A 19,768-nucleotide genomic window follows, 5' to 3' on the forward strand; every position below is an offset into this window, starting at 1 on the left:
TTAAACTTACACAATGTTGCATGTCGATTACATCTCAATAAAACTAGAAAAAAATAAAATCGGAATAATTACATGCACAGATGGGCAAAAAAAAAAAATCCCTCAAAATTGGACAATAACAATATTGTCAAAGATATAGAGCAGTAATGATTTTCATATACTGTTTTGGCAGTGTAAATCTTTGCCATTCCTTTGGAGAACAATTTGGCAATATTTTACAGAGTTGAAGACATTCATACCCTACCCTCTACAAATTCCACTCCTTGATGTAGACTTTTTTACACATGTATGTAAGAAGACATGTATGACTGTTCATAGAAGCATTGTTACTAATAGCAAAACAACGAAAATGACCTTAATCCCTGTAAAGAATACAGGGAGTTATAGTACACATAAATTGTATTATAGTCACACGATAGAATACAGTAATTAAAAATCAACGAAGTAGAGATACGTATATCCGCATGATGAATCTCAAAAAAGCAAATTGAGAAAAACAACTTTATATATGATACACATAAATAAAGTTAGAAATGTGTGAGATGATACTGTATCCGGCTTCAGTCGGTATTTGAGGAGGCCAAAAGCAGGGAAAGAGGAGACGCAATTGGAGAGGGAGTAAGTACCTGGAGACCTCACTTGTAACGTCTTATTCTTTAAGGGGAGCAGTGGATATGGTTAAGTTTGTGGCATTATTCTTTATACATTTTATGTTAACTATTTAAAAACGTATTTAACGGAGCAGCTTTTAATTGTCTATACTGAACCATCAGCTGCTGCTGAACAACCTCATATGAAAGTGTTTTTAATCATTAAAAAATATTTACACATTAGGGGCGCCTGGGTGGCAGTCGGTTAAGCGTCCGACTTCAGCCAGGTCACGATCTCGCGGTCCGTGAGTTCGAGCCCCGCGTCGGGCTCTGGGCTGATGGCTCGGAGCCCGGAGCCAGTTTCCGATTCTGTGTCTCCCTCTCTCTCTCTGCCCCTCCCCCGTTCATGCTCTGTCTCTCTCTGTCCCAAAAATTAAAAAAAAAAAAAAAAAAGTTGAAAAAAAATATTTACACATTAATAACTGGGCTCTCTCTTCCAGTGAATGGATTTTTTTTTTTTTCTGGTATCAGAGTCATGGCTGGCAAGTAGAAAGAGACGACCTTGGTAAATGAGGGAACACAGAGGTGTGGGGTTGGGAAGGCAGCATTTCCAGGGGAGGGAAAACCACCTTGGCAAGCGGAAGTGCCTAATGGCAAAAATAAAGAAGGGGCTGAAGATAAGCAACATGGTTATAATAGAGAATCCAAATACACAATCCCCAACCATACAAACAAATGCCATTTATTTTCTTAAAAACTGCCCAGAAGAGGGCACTCTTGATCCAAGAAATAGAGCAAGCAACCAAACACCTTGGTCCCAGTAGAATGATCTGTTATTGCTGGTCAGGAAGTGAACACACTTTATCATAAGCAAGAATAAACGTAATACACAGAGTACAGAAAATATAAATCATGCTTTTTCAGCTTATGAAAATGCTATTTTTTTCTTTTAATTTTTTTTCAATGTTTACTTATTTTTGAGAGAAAGAGTAGACAGAGCATGAGCAGGGGGATGTTTCCCTCTCTCTCTCTAGAGAAACACAGAATCTGAAGCAGGCTCGAGGCTCCAAGCTGTCCGCACAGAACCTGACGCGGGGCTTGAACCCACGAACATGAGATCATGACCTGAGCCGAAGTCGGACACTTAACTGACTGAGCCACCCAGGCGCCCCATGAAAATGCTATTTAAACTCATAAGGCAGAAGATAACTTAATACAGCACTGCAACATGAATTAAGTTTAATCCAACAAATTATAGAAATGCAAGAACACTGTAACTCACAAATGTAAAATTCTGAATAGAAATAGTTGCAAAAAGAGCTGGCAGAATACTGGAAAGAAATGGAGTAAAAAGACAATTATTTCAAAAGTGACTACAAGTAAATTATGAGATAATAGATGCAAAGTATTTAAATGGATACAAATGACAGGAACAAAAGAGCTAATAACTACCATTTGAAATTATTACCTATGCAAATTTCACTGAAATAAAATATGAAACACTGTATCAAAATAATCTATCATAGGACCCAGAATATTAGAATTTAAAGGCTAAAAAAAATTAAAACCCTCTGGACCTGCAGACAAGGTAACAAGTCATTTATATAGGAAAGTAAGTCAGAATGGTGTTGAACTTTTTAATAACAAAATACAAAGCAAGAAAACAGTAAAGCAAAATTTTCAAGGGACTTAGGGAATGCAGATACAACAATAATTTATCTCCTGTATCAAAGAAGTCCTACAGATGCGAGAACCTACAAAATACTGTAATTGTGTACCTTGCCCGAGGAATCTATTAATCAAGAGTCAGCAAACTATAGCCTACTAGTCTGGTCAAACAGCTGCCATCTGTTTTTGTAAATAAAGTTTTATTGGAACACAGCCATCCTCCGTTTGTATGTATTATGTGTGACTGTTATGTGCAACACCAGTAATGTTGAATTGTTACAATAGGGACTGCATGGCCCACAGAACTACAAACATTTACTTTCTGGCCCTTCACAGAAATTTGCCATTTACTATACTAGAAGCTGAACTTCATCCAACCAAGGGATGATTGGGGAAATTTGACAAAAGGACTGGTAGGGAGCTTAGAATGTTTTTAATTCCAGTTCTAAGATTACAGAAAGGCGGGGGGGGGGGGGGGGAGGATTAGGGTGGAAGATCAATATATAAATGAATGTTCTGATAAAGTAGAAATAAAACAACTTGGTTTTTTTAGAGTTTATTTATTTTGAGAAAGAGAGACAGAAACAGAATGAGCAGTGGAGGGGCAGAGATAGGAGAGAGAGAGAAGCCCAAGCAGGCTTCATACTGCCAAGGCAGAGCCTGATTTGAGGCTTAAACCCACAGACCGTGAGATCATGACCTGAGCCAAAACTAAGAGCTGGACAGTCAAATGACTGAGCCACCCAGGCACCCCAAAACATCTTGTTTTTAAATGCAAGAAGGAAGCAAGGGAAAATAGAATAAGTTTACTGATTTCATATAGATAATAGATGTGTGTCTAAGCATATTAAACCTGACCAAGCAAAGAGTAGAAGCCTAATTAAGGAATTAGAAGGCTGAGGAAATTATATCAAGTGTGAAGGTAACTGCTAGGACAAAGCTATAAACATTCCTAAATAACAAAATATTAAAAAAAAAAAAAAGAGAGAGAGAAACAGTTCTACTACATGGTGAAAACACATGATAAAGGTGACAGAATAATATGATTGATCAGAGACCAAACATGCTGTTGTAACAATAAATGTAAATGGGCTCAAACCACCTATTCAAAGAAAAAGATCTTTAGATTGCCATGCAAAGCAAAATCAAACTCTGTGCTATGTACAAGAGACAATAGCAAAAGTCAGAAGAAGGAAATGGAAGTATGCTGTTGTAAGGTTCTTAAATTTTACCTAAAACTGAACAGCACATTAAAAGGATCATACACTATGATCAAGGGGGATTTATCCCCAGGATGCAGTGATGATTCAATATATGGAAATAAGTCGGTGTGATACACCACATCAACAGAATGAAGAATAAATCAAGTGATCATCTCAATAGATGCACAAAAAGCATTTGACATCCTTTCATTATAAAGATTCTGAACACATTAGGTATAGAAGGATCGTACCTCAACATGATAAAGGCCATGTATGACAGGCCCACAGCTAATATCAGACTTAACAGTGAAAAGCTAAAAGCTTTTCCTCTTAGATCAGGAACAAGACAAGGATGCCCACTCTTGTCATTCTATTCAAAATAGTTCTGGCATCCTAGCCAGAGCAGCTAGGCAGAAAAAAAGAGATAAAAGACATTGAAATTGGAAAGGAAGAAGTAAAATTGTCTGTTTTCAAATAACATGATCTTACATACAGAAAACCCTAAAGACTCTACCAAAAAAACTCTTGGAACTCAGAAAAGCTGCAGGACATGTAAAAACCAGTTGTGTTTCTATACCCTGGCAACGTACTATCCAAAAAAGAAATTAAAAAAAAAAAAATCCCACTTACAATAGAATAAAAAACAATAAAGTGCTTAGGAATAAATTTAACCAAGAATACAATTTGAAGATAGACTGTGATAAGTTAAAAAAAATGCATGTTATAAATTCTAAAGCAACCACTAAAACAATAAAACAAAAACATATGGCAATAGTGGAGATACACAGAATATTTTTTAAAATAGTCTATTAATTCAGGGAACCTGGGTGGCTCAGTTGGCTAAAATAGTCTATTAATTCAAAATTAAAGGAGAAAACAGGCAAAATGGAACAAATCACAGAAGGGGCAAAGTGAAAATAATTGTAGATTCAATTTAACCACATCGACCATTAAATTAAAAACAAGTGCAGGGTTAGAATGCCATCTCCTGAAAAGCCCTTCTAGCTCAAGTGATATTAACAGAATAAAGTGACAGAATTTAGTACTTTAGAAATATAAAAATCACTTACTGAAGGGCAATCTCGAATGCCTATTATTTGCTATCAATAAGGAAATTTCTTTACACGTATCAGATTCCTATACATGTGTGTCATTTGATCATATAAATCACTTAGATGGTAATACAAATTAACATACCTTCCAGTGACTCATGAATCTTTTGGCTCTGTTTGGCAAAATAAAGGGAGTTTACCTCCTGCCCAGGAGAAGCAAATCAGCTTAAAAATTGCATCACTGTTTTGGTATAAGTAGTTCATAACTTTTTCATTATTAGGGAGAAAATGCAAATGTATGTAACATTACATACATCAAGTAACCTGTCTGAACTCCATTGGGTACGTTTTAATGGAGATCTTTATTATGTGGAAAATGTGTTCAAGTATAGTGATTGCTAGTTTTTCCAAAAAGAAAGGCTAAAAAAGTTTTTATGGGCTTGATTTTGACAATTTGAATATATAAACTTTTAGGGATGTAGAAGAAATAGGTAAGAATCTTTAACATTTAGTAAGTACATTTCATATGCACATTTAAAGTGATATGAATGTTAATTTAGAAATCACCTTTAAGGGGCACATGGCTGGCTTAGTTAGTTAAGCATCCAACTTTGGTTCAGGTCATGATCTTACAGTTCGTGAGTTCAACTCCCGAGTCTGAGTTTAAGGCCCATGTCAGGCTCTGTGCTGACAGCTCAGGGTCTGGAGAACGCTTCAGATTCTGCATCTCCTTCGCTCTCTGCTTCTCCCCGACTCATGCTCTCTCTCTCTCTGTCTCTCAAAAATTAAAAAAAAAAAAAATCACCTTTCAGGGAATATTTTTATCTAAATAGTTCACAGCAGCTTCAATCTCAGTGTCTTCATGATCACTAGAGACACTATGCACATCATCTTCAGATTTTCCTGAGCACACAGTCTTTACTCCTTCTGAGTATTAGATAAATGCAGCTTCTTCATATACATATAATGTTGGCATTGGAAAATTTTCCCCAACATCCAAGTATCCATTGTAGGAATGATGACAATACTGACTCCATCTTTGGCCCGCCATTTTGTTCATGTGTGCTCAGTGACCCCTCTTAGAGGCCCCTTGGAGATTAATACATACCTTAGAAATGCCCATGAAGGCTGAGATTAGGGGAAGCTTGTTTTGGCCTTACATGAATTTGTTAAAGATAACATTCTTCTCCTTCCTGATGAGCAGGTGGTGACCAACATCTAGTTAAAGGTTTGCTGTCAGTTAGATGCACTCAAGCCCTCTGAGGTGCATGTGAACCCTTTGGTCTCATGACAGTGCCCTTCTACATGTCCTCTTGCTCTACATAATCTCTGGACTAAGGTCTGGATTTTGCGAAGAATAGCTGTGCACCTGCTGTAGATCATTGCCCACCTGATGCCCTGTCAGTAGTTTACCCTGAATAAAATTTTGTGTAAATTGCTTTTTGGTCTCAAAGTGCCTTCTCAGTTCAGGGGATATTTAGTTCATCCCCGACTTCTAACATCCATTCAGCTAGTATTAGGATCATTTCTATTTTAAAAATTCATATGTATAGATTTGTATTCTCCACAATTTTAACACTTGCTATGAGGCTTTCAAATTGATCATGAATTCTTTACAAATATATATAGTCTTTGCAAATGTGAGGTCATCAATCCTAGAGTAATGACTGTTTTGCTTCTTTTTGCATTTTTTGGTATTAGCTTTCTCAGTTGATCTCTGTAAGCAACCAAAACTAACACTGATTGAGAGCCTCTTAGGGTAACATGTGTTTTCTAAAGAGGACTTTGTTTTTCATGATAAAATAATTGAGAGAATACTAATAATATGAGAGACTTCATAGGAATGTAAGCACAAGTTAAAATCTTTTCAGGGGAAAGATAAAAAATTTTTTTCTACGTTTATTTATTTTTGGGAGACAGAGACAGAGCACATGTGGGGGAGGGGCAGAGAGAGAAGGAGAAGCACAATCCGAAGCAGGCTCCAGGCTCTGAGCTGTCAGCACAGAGCCTGACGCAGGGCTTGAACTCACAAACAGCGAGATCATGACCTGAGCTGAAGTCAGATGCTCAACCGACTGAACCACCCAGGCGCCCCATGGGGGAAAGATAATTTTTGAAGAAAAACTCCTTGCCTTCTATTTGGGTGCTTTTCTTAATAGTTGCTGATTTGAAGATTAAAAACAAAGGGACTAATTAAAATTTTTCTTTTGAGGAATATTTGTACTTAAAGCCACCTTCCCACTAACCAACCCCATTGTCAACAAACTCATTGACAATAGATCAGCATTAAATGAGAGTTTCATAGGTATCTACCATTTTCTTGGTAGGAAAACACTGGAGTCATCTTTTAAGCAGTGAAGAACCTTAGTAGAGCATACCACAGTTTGGTAAAAACTATACAGCAAATGAGTTACTTTTCTGAATATCATTTTTTTTGGCCGTTGAAGAGTCTAGAAAAATCAATTGAATTCAGCATTTCTTTAAAAATAATTCCAGGGGCGCCTGGGTGGCTCAGTCAGTGAAGCACCTGACTCTGGATTTCAGCTCAGGTCACGATCTCATAGTTCCTGAGTTCGAGCCTTGCATCGGGTTCCATGGTGAAAGCTTTGAGCCTGTTTGGCATTCTCCTTCTCTCTGCCCCTCCCCAACTTGCTCGAGTGCACTCTCTCTCTTTCTTTCAAAAATACATAAATAAACGTAAAAAAAAATTCCATATTTTTATAGTCCAGGAGCCCTACTTCAATCTATTTAAAGTATTTTCATCCTAACAAATATGTTAGCACAAGAGTGGGTATAGGTTTTGCAGTACCTGAAGCCTCTGTAATTTGCAGATGTGGGGAAATTCTTTAAGAAAAAGAATACAAATTTGTGAATACAAAATTAAGTACAGAACCTTTGATAATTAGTTTCAAGGTAAAAACCATTTTCCTTTGGGTTGGGAATGGGGGTGGGAGCTGCCTTTCGCTTAGAGTGATGTCAGTCTCAGTGCGTCCTCAGAACCTGCTGATGGGATACCTGGAGTGCACAGCAAACCCATGGCCAAGATCTTGTAAGAAGCTTGAGGTTGGGAGGTGGTTCCTGTGGCTGCTGATCCTGGACAGTTAGTAGAACTGCTCTCTCTTGAGTTCTTGACTGACTGCCTACCATCCATTCATCCAACCTCTTCTCTCTACCTAGAGACAGAATCAAAGGCCAATAAAGACTGACTTTGCCTAGGGTGGCCAATCCTCTAGGTAGAACCCTTCTACTTGAACTTGCTTTCTCTTTATCTTCTCCCTCTTCACTTTTGGGTTAAATTATAGAATTCTAAAACTTCAGAATTGAGACTGATCAGAGAAATCACTTAATCCACTCTAGCAACCTAGTGACTAAGGCTGTAGCAACAAAGAGGCCTGAGTTTAAGTCCTGGCTACATGCTGTCGATGTGGTATTACCATAAATGAGTGCCTTAAAGTCTGGATGTCTTCACCTGTTAAACAAGGATAGTAAGAATGTCTTCCTCAGGTGCCTGGGTGGCTCAGTCAGTTAAGCCTCTGACTCTCGGTTTCGGCTCAAGTCATCATCTCACAGTTTGTGGGATCGAGTGCCCCAGGTTGGGCTCTGTGCCGACAGCGTGAAGCCTGCTTGGGATTCTCTCTCTCCCTCTCTGCCCCTCCCCTGCTCATGATATTTCTGTCTCTCTCAAAATAAGTAAATAAAAATTTTTTAAAAATGTCTTCCCTACACTTGTGTTAAATGTATCAAAAATGCTGAGAATGGTTTTAGGCACACACTAAACAAAATGTTATTATTTGACAGTTGAGGAAACTGAGACTCTCGGGTGTTAAGTCACTTGCCCAAGATCACCCAACAGTTAGGGACAAATCAGACATTAAGAGCACAAATTTTATTAATCCTAAAAGCTACTTCTCCACTTGCTGCTTTTCCCATATTCTCAGCATCAACAAACAAATGGACAATGAAGCGGCAGGAAGAGGGAAGCTTTGGGTCAGAGAGTCTGGGACAGAACCTCTTCCTGACTTTGGTGCATAACCTGAACCTTGCTTCTACCTTTCCTAATCCACACAAATGCTCTAGCCAAATCCTGGATTTAGACTTTTATGTTTAAGTCACCACCAAGGTCAATATCATTTTACATAGTGAGTAGTCAGTGCCATTTGTAATACCTTGAACTTGGGGCAATGGCCACCAAATGGGACTTGTGTGAGAAGTCCCTTTCACCCTAACAAGATGACCTTACAAAGGCAGAGTGTTGGAGCACCTGGGTTGGAGGAAGAACCAGGTCGTACATGGAGTGGTGTACCTGACTATCCCAGTTTTATCTCTCCTCTCCGTGCTGTGAAGAGATGCTACAAAATTGCTTGTCTCAGCCACCTGTTGGCCAAAGCCAAATTAGTACCTCCATGGGGGTCAGCTTTGTGCCCCAAGGGTGACCAGATTTCTTTTTAAATCTGTTGACTGTATTTACTCCTCCACACCCTGTTTAAAAGAAAAATAAGCAGAAGAGGAGAAAGAAAAAGGATTAAAGCAAAAGAACTGAGGTAATCCAAGAATAAGGATTCTTATTCAAATATGCCTCAGTTCATATTTGATAACCACTAAGTCCTTGCATTAACCAAACCTCCAGCTAATTTACAGAAAGACAAAGATGCAACATATCTAAACTCTAGCAACTAAACAACCCTGCTGGCAAACCAAGCAGAGAACACTCAATACCCACTAGAGAATTGGGGTAAAAAAATGGGTATTTGTTTTTAAAACAGAAATATCTTGGTTTTCTAAGTATTTATAGAGTTGTTCTCTCTTAAATCTTAAGGAAGAAGTAGGAAGTCTAAGAAAGGCCTCACTACAGTGCCAACTTTCCAATTTTGTAAGTTGCAAATGTTCTGAAAAGAGAGGAAATAATACCTCCCAGACACCAAAAGATCTGTCATTTGTAAAGGCTTTTATCCAGTTATCTTCCAGGAGCTCCTCGAATCCCAAGAAGTAATCGTGTCAGGGCCACAGTTTACTCAGCTGTAAATCTCAGGAATGTCCCTGGGAGGGGCGTCTGGGTGGCTCAGTCCATTGAGTGTCCAACTCTTGATTTCACCTCAGGTCGTGATCCTGGGGTTGTGGGATCCAGCCCCGTGTGTGCTATGATCAGGGCTCCTTGCTGAGCCTGGAGCCTGCTTGAGATTCTCTCTCTCTCTCCCTTTGCTCCTCTCCCCTGCTTGTGAGTGCTTGCTCTCTCTCTCTCAAATAATGATTAAGAAAACAAAAGAACGAGAAGAAGAAATGTCTTTGGGAGCCAGAGTGTGGTGCCTCCAAAGGGACAAAAAGCTTGAACTGAGGAAGGAAGTTCACCGAGGGGTGGGGAAGCCATCTGTCTGTCTGAGTCTCAGTCAAATGGTCCAGAGCTGTCGTAGAAACCACCCTCAGAGAAACCTCCTGGATGACTCACTAGGATTTCACTGACTGTGTGTGCAAATACTTCCATCTTAGGTAATGATAGGAAACGCAGGCCAAGGTGGCTGCTTCTAGCGAGGGAAATCGGCAGTCGGGGAACGTTACAAAGCCTCAGTAAAATTAGGCTAAATTCCTTCAGCTCTCTCTCATTAAAGTGGGTAAGACCCTTCTTTCTGATGACATTTCTTTTGACCCCACACAGCTTGTGATTAATGATACTTGGAAAGATTAAACATTTACCCAGTGTTCGAGTGTGCTCAACAGACATTTCCTGAGGCCCATGATCGAGGTCCTGGGGGCATTTCTCGACATTATCTCCAGGTAAGAATGGTAGTGACTCTGACCCCAAGAGAAAGCTACCAGAAGCATCTACTTGATTGGAGTCTCAGAGGGGAAAAGAGAGGGAATCTGGTAGAGGCAATATTCAAGAGGTAATAGTTTGGATTTTTTCAGAACTGATGAATGACATGAGTGCAAATTCCAAGCAGAATAAATGAAAAAGAAATCTGCATATAGATGCATTATAATGAAATTGCAAAGCAGTAAAGATGAGGGACAAATATTAAGAGCAGCCAGCAGGGTGAGGAGGTCGGCTTGTCTTGGAAGGGACAGCAGTCAGACTCGCAGAAAGCTGGAGGGGGCGTAAGGATCTCCTAAAGCGCCAAAAGAAAAAGTACCACGTTAGAATTCACAAGGCAACTGTTTTTTTCTTTTTCTTTTTTTTAGTTTTAGTTTTAGTTTTTGAGTAAGCTGTAGGCCCAACGTGGGGCTCGAACTCACAGCCCCAAGATCAAGAGTCACATGCTCCACTGAGCCAGCCAGGCACCCCTCAAGGCAGCTTTTAAGAAACAGGGTAAAAAATAAAGACATTTTCAGATACGTTAAAAGTAAGTTTATCACCAGGAAGACACTCATTAGATGCAATTAAAAATTTTTTTTTAAATGTTTATTTAGTTTTGAGAGAGAGACAGTGTGAGCAGGGGCGGGGGGAGGGGAAGGGCACAGAGAAAGGGAGACAGAGTCCAAAGCAGGTTCCAGGCCCTGAGCTGTCAGCACAGAGCCCAATGCGGGGCTCAAACCCACAAACCGTGGTACCATGACCTGAGCTGAAGTTGGATGCTTAACTGATGAAGCCACCCAGGCACCCCTCATTAGACGAAATGAAAAAAAAAATTTTTTTTTTAATGTTTATTTATTTTTGAGAGAGACAGAGACAGAATGCGAGCGGGGGAGGGGCAGAGAGAGAGGGAGACAGAATCGGGAGAAGCCTCCAGGCGCCGAGCTGTCAGCACAGAGCCTGACACGGGCTTAAACTCGCACACTGTGAGATCGTGACCGGAGCCGAAGTCTGACACTTAACCAACTGAGCCACCCAGGCGCCCCCAGAGGAAATTGTAAAGGCAATCCTTTGGGCAGAAGGTAAATGATCCCAGGTAGAAGATTTGAGATACAAGAAAGGCTGATGAAGACAGTGGCAAGTATGTTGACAAATGTAAATGAACAGCGACCGCAAGACTTAGGAATTGTGATGTCTAGTGGGCCTTAAAATATATATGGAAGTAAAATGCCAGATAAACATAATGTGTAAGTCAGGAGCAAGTAAAGGAAGGTCCTTTTATTCTTGATCTTTGAGGTTTCATTACATTTAGACTTAATAAGTATGCATGTTTTAATTTGTAAGGCACGTCCTTAAAAGAATAGAAACACCCCATAAGTCAAACACGTTGGAAGAGAGGAATGATCAGTCACGCAGCAAAAAAATACAAATGTTGCTGGCAGGTGGGGTCCGAGGACTCGGGGTGGGGAGGGGGGGTGGTGGGGGTGGGGGGGGTGGGGGGGGGGTTCCCGCAGCCCCGGCCTGGAGGGTGGGGTAGAAATCAAACACGAGCCAGCAGGAGGTGAAAGCAGAGTTCACTGAAGGCATAGGGAGAGTGCAGGTGCCGACAGGGTGTCTGGGAGACACAGGAAAGGAGGGAGTCTCCTCTTTGCTCAGGGCCTGGAGTTTTTACTGAGGCTGCTGGTCTGGTGCATGTGTCCCCTCAGGCATCCAGGAACCGGTTAGAACAAAGACCAGGGTCCAGGCGTTCTTCCTTGGCATTGAGGGGGTCTAGTGCAGGGGGTCTTGGCGTTGAGATGTCTAGTGCAGGAGATGCATATGATAGCTTTCTCTGGGCATTCTCACCTGGTCCTTCCTTCGCTGTTACCTGTTCTAGAGTAATCTAGAGAAATCATTCATTCCTTGTATTCCATTGTCAGGAGGACGTACGCTATTTGCGCTATAAGGCAAATGAAGTGGGGGTCAGGTCCGGGCAAGAATGGAAGCAGGAAAAGGAGCACAATAACCCATCCCCCCTCCCCTCCCGCCACCACCCCCGGGTCCCTTCAGTTTGTCTGTCTCAGCCCCGGGCAGGCGACAACAAAGAAGGGCATGGAGAAAACAGTGGCCGGAGAATAGGCAGAGAGAACAGCGAGCGCCACAGCCCAGCGGAGAGGCAGCGTGTGGTCAGAGAGGAAACGAAAAGGATGTATTTGGCTGGAGCATGGCCAGCAGGTGCTGGGGGAAAGAGCAAAGAAATGAGTAGAAGACAGGGCGAAAGCGACCTTGTCAGCAAGTGATTGGAAGCACTTTGGACTTGATCTTAGGAATGACGAGAATCCATTGAGAGGTGTGAGGACCAGAACTGCCTTTCAGAATGGTGGCCCAGGGGACGAGACAGAGACAGCTAGGAGGCTGATCCAGGAGAGGAAGGATGGTGACATCAGCAGACACAGAGCCCTGACTAAGGGCCAGGCTTTGACCTAAATATGTATCAGGTCTTCACATTTTCAGTTATGTGGGCCCTATTCACAAAAGTGAGGAAAATATTGCCATTATTATCTGCATTTTGGAGCTGAAGATATGAGGTACAGAGAAATTAAATGTGACAAAAAAGATACACATGGGTAGGGAGTGGACCCACGCAGTGTGGCTCCAGAAGCTGTGCTCTCAGGCCCCCGTGCATCCCTCCACTGTGTCACGGGCTAAGGTTGGCCATTTACCGGATGTGGGGAGTGTGGGGGGAGGAATCAGGATGACCCCCAGCTTTCCAGCTCGGGCAGCTGGGTGCATGGTGGTGGCCTCCCCTGAAACAGAAAACACAAGAGGGGGACCCAGTGCTGTTTTAATGGGGGTTGTAGACCATCTCCCCTAAGCCTACCCACGGGCTTACTGAGAGTCAGTGGGTTTCAGTTCAAGGGGAGCAGAAAGCAGACTAGGACAGAGCGCAGGGGTCACTAGTATTTAAGTGGCAGGCAGGGAAAGAGAAGCTGCAAAGGGGACTTGGATGCGGAGGCCAGGACAGTAGGAGGGTCAGCCTGTGTCCCACGTGCCGGTGTCGGGGAGAAAGGATTTCTGTCTCCTCAAAGGTCCTTCCAACAGGACTAAGAATCAAATTGACCTGTGACACATTAACAGGAGAAAATCAAATTTAATAGGTGTACATACAGGGAATCCGCAGAGACAGCAGAAATTGCAAAGACGGGGAAAATGAGGTGTCTGTGTCCCTCTGAGCTAAGGAGAAGGGGGCAGGGGTCTGGACCTCAGAGGAAACGAATGCACTTCCCAGGGCGACAAGAGCAGATGTTTGCTAATTCGATGTTTGCCCTGCCATACAGATGGGTCACTCAGATAAGATTTGTCTCTGTTACTAACCCTGATTCTGGGAAAGACCCCCAATTTAGATTCTTGTGTGTGGTTAAGGGAGGGACAGAAGTTACTCATGAGTCCATAGCATCTCAAGCGCCTTCGGCTCAAAGTAATCCACATGCCAAAGTGGCACGTTTGGGGCGGGGGGGGGCTGTCCTGAACCCCTTCACTGGACACCAGATGCAAACATAAGTACAATAGGAGGGCATCAGAAGGGTGTCACAAAAGTCACCTCCAAGTGCACCTTTCTAGGGCAATTTTAAAACTCCAGCTTTTCTGCGAGCTGTTATTCCTCAATCAAGAGGCTGACGGTTTTTGCAAGACTTGAGAGGTAACGCTACAGACGCCGGGAATGATTGGGTCCATCACTCCCTCTGTCTACCCTTCCAGAGACTTCTTTCACATCCCACCCTCTCTCCTGACATCTCCCCAGCACCACTCAAGTTCCCCATGTCTCCCACTCCCAAGGGTTGGGCAAAGCCTCTCCTGGTCCATCCTGGCTGTGTTCCTGGACATTAGCTTGTTGCCTTGTTGGTACAGAAGACAGCACTTGGAAGCTTGGCCGGAGTTGCTCCCGCAGAGCAGAGAACAGTGCTTACAACAAGGTTGAGGTTTAATGCCCCCCTCCCACCCCGATGTAGAGAATCCGGGCCAAGCAGAGGATAGGGTGTAGGATTTCCCATACCATCCCTCTGCCCTGCTGAGACGCACCCTGGCCTGTAGACGGCTCAGGGGAAATGGGTTTATTGTCTAAGAGGCCATCAGGGTATCAGTTCAGCCAGTGTATATGCCCTGCCCAAACTGTTACACTGACGGCTCATCATGTATAGCTCTTGCTGTCAGTTATTCTTTGGGGGCTTGACAGCCCAGGAAATAGCCGGCACCATAATTAAGCATAAAGACAGTAACACGACTTGAACGTACAGTTCTCAGCCTCTGGACCAGGCCTGTTGAGAGCTTCCTCTGCACGTCTTTCTCAGCCGACTTGTTACAGGCAGCGTAGTGGTGCGCAGAAGGGGTCTGGGCTAAGCCTAGCACCTCGGCCACGGTGAGGCCTCGGGCGCGCCTCACATCTCTGTGGGCCTGGATTTCTTCGGCTGTGGGGCCACAGGTCCTCTGAGGCTTGTTTTAGTTTGAATACCCTTTGATTTCGTGGCCTTCCGAGTCGGAAGATGGTGTGCTCCGAACCTGTGCTCCCTTCCCCACCATGAAGTCAGTTCTGCCTCTCTCCTTCCTCCTGGGGTCCCAACGCAGTATGGCAAAAAGGAAGCACGAGATGCTTTTGACCGGGAAGAACTGGGACACGGAAGGTGGCGGTGTTGGCGCCATTCCCGGGATTTGGAGCGCCACCATCGCAGCAGACTATACTGTCCTTGCTCCGTGGCTTTCTTTCCTCATTTTTCTTCTCCATGTTCCCAGAAGAGCCGTCCCGCACTGCATTCTCTCCTAGCTTCTACCTGATGCCTCCTTCTAGCAAGTTCAATGAACGGCCCCTACTTTTCAACTCTCAGTGCTTCACTTTGGAAAACTGACCCTGCGGTCTGAGACACCCCGTGATTTCAGCAAAGGCCGCAGTGGTGCCCAGTGTGGGCTCCCAAGGTGGTAACTTATTAGTCCTTCATGGAGCACACCTGCAGGACCGAGATGGCAGGGCCACGAGCTCCGTCCTGCCTCTGCACATTCCACCGTGGGCTAGTCTTGCTTTGCCACCATTAGACTCCAGTACCATCAGATTCCCCCGTCCCCCATCACTGTATTCCCTTTTCAGGTCCCTTGGTGTCCATTCGTACCCACCAGAGAAGTTCTAATCATGTTGAACTTCGAAAAGGATAGAGTCTTCCCTTTCTTCCTAGGAGGTGCCTTGGATCCTACAGAAATTTCTCCACTTCTTTGTCTACTAGCTGTTTTACATGCTAAGGATTATGAGGAGAGGCATCCTTCCTTGGGTTATGAAAGGTCTATACTCTCCAGGACCAAAGTGTCTATCTGCCTCCCATCAACTACCTAAGAGGGAGAAGCCATTCATGCGCTTCAACAGCCAGCAGACTCCCATCCCCAGCAGCTTTTTCTGGAGTCCCATCCCACCTGTGTCTCTGTCTCCTTTCCTATCTTCCCCTCCCCCTCCCTTTTCCTCCCCCTCCTCCCTCCTCCCCCACCTTTTCTTCTTCCTCCTCTTCTCCAACCCTATCTCTTACTATATGCATACTAATAATGGTAAAGAAAGGAGTCCGTCCTGCTCATATGCCTAGATTTTAAGTCATAAAAGGATTTGACCTTTACTGTCACCCATTCTCTTAATGACATATGTCTAGAAATCCTAATTCATAAAACATAAAAATGGGAGAAACTGATTTCTAGCCATTATTCCTGCTCAACATAAAATCCACACAGTGAAATTGCTAAGTGAGTTCAATACATTCCTTCCTTGTTGGGTATCGGAATGAAGGAAGTTGTTTTTCATGAGAAAGAGAAATCTAGGGCTAGATTTACTTCTCTGAATTCACTTCTCTGAATTTAAGAACATGTTGACTTTCACATCTGAAAACCACTTCAGAAGTCACTTCTTGTGCCAGAAATGACACTAGTGAGAAATCTAATGCATCAAGTTACAGAATTCTCTGTGAGGTGATTTTCATCTTGAATGGATTGCCGTGTTCAGGTCTCCTGTGAGGACATTTGCAAACTGCCCATCACCTTCAGGGCAATGAGGCTGTAGCCTGAACGTGCTGGGCGGTAGCCAGAAATAGGTAACCAGATGGCCTTCTTGGTGGTTTTCATTAGTGTAAACAGTTTTCATCATTGTTACAGATTATGTGCAAAAGTGAGAGGAACTTAGGTAAACCACTAAAAATTGTTCTGTGCAAGACATAACATAGCAAAATAAACATAGCACAATTAAAGTATGTTTTCTTTCAAAGCCGTGAGTCTAGGTAGCTATAGCTTAAGAGGGACAGAAATGGTGTAAGGGAGGGCTTTGAAGCAAGATGCCTGGGTCCTTATCCTGGCTCTAAGATTTAGCCCTGTGACCTACATCTCTCTGGGCCATCTTGGGTTACTGTGAGAATTTCTGAGCCTAAAATATTGATAGAAAGAGAAACACCAAAGTTATATTTTGTGTGTAAACATAGAGCCACAGGTGACTTTTGATTTCCCTACTCAAGGTAATTTCCTAAATGTTCTTCAATAAACATGTATTGCTTCCGAATGAAAAAAAAGAAAAAAACATGTACCCAGTATTTCCCAGTTTATTCTGGTAATAAATGATTCCTACCTTTATATCATAGGGCTCTGTTAGTCTATAGTCTGTTATAGTCAGACTATAGACTAAAATGACTATTTTGTTAGTCATTAGTAGAAGGTATTATTCATCCATTTGTCCATCCATCCACTCATTCTAGAACTACAGTGCTAAGAGATGCCAAGACAGACCCTTGTAGGTTTCTGCCTCCATGAGTTCACAGTCTTGCCCGGGAAGGGGGTGGGCAGGCTGGATAAGAAAACAGACTTGTATGACAGAGCATGATGAGTGCCTAAATAAAAATGCTCTAAGAACATGTCAGGGGGGCGCCTGGGTGGCTCAGTCAGGCCACTTTTTTTTTTTTTTTTAATTTTTTTTTTCAACGTTTTTTATTTATTTTTGGGACAGAGAGAGACAGAGCATGAATGGGGGAGGGGCAGAGAGAGAGGGAGACACAGAATCGGAAACAGGCTCCAGGCTCCGAGCCATCAGCCCAGAGCCTGACGCGGGGCTCGAACTCACGGACCGCGAGATCGTGACCTGGCTGAAGTCGGACGCTTAACCGACTGCGCCACCCAGGCGCCCCCCATTGAGCCTCATCTTGAGAATGATAGGGAACTTCTGAAGAGTCTTGTAAACGAGTCGCGTTTCAGTTTTGCACTCTGGCTGAGTGGAGTGGAGGTTGGCCAAGCGGAGGAGACACTCTTGCAGTCCTCTGGAAGGGAGGAGACGCAGCCAGGCCGAGCGTGGCGGCAGGGAGGACAGAGGCTGTGGAAGGCTTGGGGCAATGTCCTCTTCAGGGACAGTCAGTAGCACTGGAGGGAGCAAGGAAGATAACAGGATCCAAATTGGCCCTCAGGCACTCAGATGTGCGTCCCCCACAGGGAAGAGGAAACACACTTGAGGTAACATTCAGATGACGTATTGACACGTCTCTGAAGAGCCACTCATCCCAAAGCAAAAGAACGCAGCCTTATTCTTGATTCCTCTTCAAGTAAGATTATCATGAGGAGGCTTTTCTATAACTAAACCATAGGAAGACTGGGCTGCTCCAAGATCCTTTCTGTTTGTCTTTAAAACTGTTCTTGTGCCCTTGATAAAGCTATGGGGTGATTTCATACTGCAGGTGAAATCCTGAGTGCTCATTAGCTCAACACCAAAAGATGCCATAGAAGGAAGGGAGCTTGGTCTCCGCACCGAATTCAGTAATGACCTTGGGCAGGGCTGAGGTTGTGTGGATGTGTGAGACCCCGGGATGGACGATGGACATGTGGCCCAGGAGAGAGGGTTGCCAGCACTACCTAAAAGCTACGTGCAGAAATGCCCCAGAAGAATCAGGTTGGAGACCGAAGGAGGCAATGACACTTTTAGAAATTCAGTGGTGACCCTCTGCTCCTCAGCTGTTACCATCAACGGCTGAATGCCTGCTAGAGCAGCCTTTGACCCAGAAAGCTGGGTCTGTCTGTCTTAGATACTACTTTTTTTTATATATATACCACTGCTACCACTGCTGTGCAATCTGATTGCACGTTTTCCTATAGATAAGTACCCTCTTCGACGTCCCTTTACAGTCTTTTGTCAGTCTAAATTTATCCATGGCAGCTCTCAATATGGCAGCTGTCCCAATTATCTTCTTTCCTTGATTCATTCAGCAAACATTTAGTGAGCACTTACCCTGTGTCAGGCATTGTGCTAAGCACTGGACACAAACATCAAAAAGCCATTATTGCTTCCCTCCAAGGTGCCACCCGACCCATTGTGAGGCTTTCTTGGTGAGGCCCGGGAAACTCTGTACCTGTGACTAGGCTCTGTTCCGCTCAGATTTGTCCTTCAAGAGTCATGCCCACACTTCCCAAAACCTTCCCCTAATGTCACCAGTCTATGGAATTCATCTTTTTTCTATCCATGTTTTGGTATCAAATAATGTGCTGCTGGGCTGTGACTCACTTCATCGTGTGTTTGTTACCTTCTGAACTGGACTGTGGGTTCTGGGCGGGAAGGTTATGTATTAGGCAGGGTTCTCCAGAGATACAATCAATGGGAGATATAAGGAATTTCCTATAAGGAATTGGTTGGGTGTTTATGGTGGCTGGCAGGTGCCAAGATTAGCAGCTGGCAATCTGAACACCCAGGAGAGCCTATGGTGTGGTTCCAACTCAAAGACAAAGACCCATGTGCCTAGTGAAACAAGAGTTCCCCCTTACTCACAGGGAAAGGGGAGGGAGTGCCTTTTTGTTCCTTTTAGACCTTCACCTGATTGGATGAGGCCCACCCACATTAGGGAGAGTGATCTACTTGACTCATTCTACCATTTCAAATGTTAGTCTCATCCAAAAACACCCTCCCAGACATGCCCCAAATAATGTTTGACCAAATGTCTGGGCATCTCGTGGCCCAGGCAAGTTGACACATAAAATTAGCCATCACAAGGGTCTACCAGTGTTTCCCATCTCTTTAGCAGCACCCCCACGTTACACGCCGTGGGCTTGGTATCCAGTCTCGCCCTCAAGGAGCAAGCCTGCGCTCGGTCATGGTCTCCTGGAAGCTGCCAACGCTTGGGAATTAGGGGGACCTCAGTCTGCAGGCTGCGCACGGGCCATGGGGAATGGGAGGAACAGTATCTCTGGGGGAAAAGACGCTCTGAATTAAAGAGCCCAACACACCATCCAAAAGAGTCATCCCTGCAGAGAGGAAAGGATCTGGGGTCAAGACACTAGGACAAAACCCAGACCAGAGGGAGGCAATTCAAAGCGAAACGTAGGAACTGGAGGCAGGAGAAATCCCCCGATCTGGGAAGGGTAGGAGACGCTTCTCCTGCCGGCTCTAAACTCTTCCCTGTGACAAGGGGGCCCGAGGGTCCCCAGGACTTGCGGGGAGGAGGCACC

Source organism: Neofelis nebulosa, chromosome 8 (assembly GCF_028018385.1).
Source record: "Neofelis nebulosa isolate mNeoNeb1 chromosome 8, mNeoNeb1.pri, whole genome shotgun sequence".
Taxonomy (NCBI): Eukaryota; Metazoa; Chordata; class Mammalia; order Carnivora; family Felidae; genus Neofelis; species Neofelis nebulosa.